The sequence below is a fragment of the Etheostoma spectabile genome, chromosome 7 (assembly GCF_008692095.1).
Source record: "Etheostoma spectabile isolate EspeVRDwgs_2016 chromosome 7, UIUC_Espe_1.0, whole genome shotgun sequence".
NCBI lineage: Eukaryota > Metazoa > Chordata > Actinopteri > Perciformes > Percidae > Etheostoma > Etheostoma spectabile.
Genome location: NC_045739.1, coordinates 25,934,847 through 25,936,243, shown reverse-complemented (window position 1 = coordinate 25,936,243; position 1,397 = coordinate 25,934,847). Strand labels below are relative to the sequence as shown.

The window sequence follows — 1,397 nt, the reverse complement described above, 5'->3', positions numbered from 1 at the left end:
CTCTCTCTCTCTCTCTCTCTCTCTCTCTCTCTCTGGCATCAGACCAATTTAACAGTATTCAACATGAAATAGCAATGTATTTTAATGCTATAAGACAATAAAACATGATTCAAATAAAAAGTCTGCATCTTCTTTTAACAACAGGTCAGTTCACCTATATATTTAGATATAGAAGTTTCTAAAAAATAAATCTATTTCAAACTCACTAGTAGATCCATATCAAGAGATATATATCAGTATATATAATTATAAAATATACATACTGTTCAAAATACAGCACATCTGTCATTTTAAGGATGTGTGTACAAGCGGTCATGCCAGTGATTTCTGAGTTTAGATGACATAACCCACATCTCAGGAAGATTTATGGTGACGATTTCATTAATAAACTCAAAAATTACATCATAACTGTTTGGGGCTGACCTGACAGTGTCTCTGTTAAACTTTATTATCTGAATTTAGGTATGAACATGGTGTGAATAGGTGGATGAAAGGGGGACAATTTCATTAAATAATTTTAAAATGTAGTCTTAGTTACTTAAAACAGTTGTTAGAACTTTGAATTAATTGTAGAGCATCGTCAACATATAGTTATAACATGATTCTGAACTTAGATTTATGAACCAAAGATTTAATGTCAGTGTTGCAGGTTTTTTGAAGAACACCAGAAAAACACCAATAATATTTAATTATTGAATTATTCATGTGATGCTTTACAAAGTTGTTATCGAACTGTTTAGTGTTAAAATCTGACTTTTTTGGTAGAACGTCACTAAATTGTAAAAAATCCTATCTGCTTATATTTATTTAAAGTAAATCAGGATTCCTATTCAGTAAAAGTTTCATTTGTATCAAAACATTATGTAAAATACTGTCAATATATCTGCAAACCTTTAAGTGAAAATAGTTTTAGAGTTTGAAATTAATACCTCAATAAAATGAACAGAAAATGTATGAAAATAACAGAAGTCTAGATGAAGATGCATTGAATGTAAATAACATATTAAACCTTAAATCAAATGTATGATACGTGATATGACACTGATAGAAACAATCTGACTGTAATACGTTAAATCAAAAGACTGAGAAAAGATTTCATTATCTGAATAATTATAAATTATGTCATAATTTCACCACCTGTATTTCTCTGTCTCATTAATTGAGAATTAATCTTGTTTACACAACGCTCATTGGACCTGACCTTGAGGACACTGTTTCAAAACCTGCCAAAACAAACATATCAATAAAATGTATTAGTTTTGGAAATTCTAAATGATACTGTTGCACTTTTCTTCTTCTTGTATTAGTTATACTGTATTAATATCTGTGTCTAGTGTTGTTGTTTTAGTGCAGCTGTTCATTAAGATCAGTTCCTCTCCAGCTGAGGAGGTTTTTGT

General features: G+C 29.6%; 1 pseudogene and 1 gene segment (V, D, J or C); one reads left to right on the top strand and one right to left on the bottom strand.

Moving 5' to 3' along the window:
• LOC116692388 (Ig kappa-b4 chain C region-like) overlaps nt 1-41 on the top strand; it is an 11,288-nt gene extending 11,247 nt beyond the window's left edge. Inside the window, exon 2 of the C gene segment in view lies at nt 1-41. This exon is cut by the window's left edge and continues 53 nt beyond it.
• The window catches only part of LOC116692386 (immunoglobulin lambda-1 light chain-like), a 32,137-nt pseudogene that overhangs the window by 28,094 nt on the left and 2,646 nt on the right, over nt 1-1,397 (bottom strand).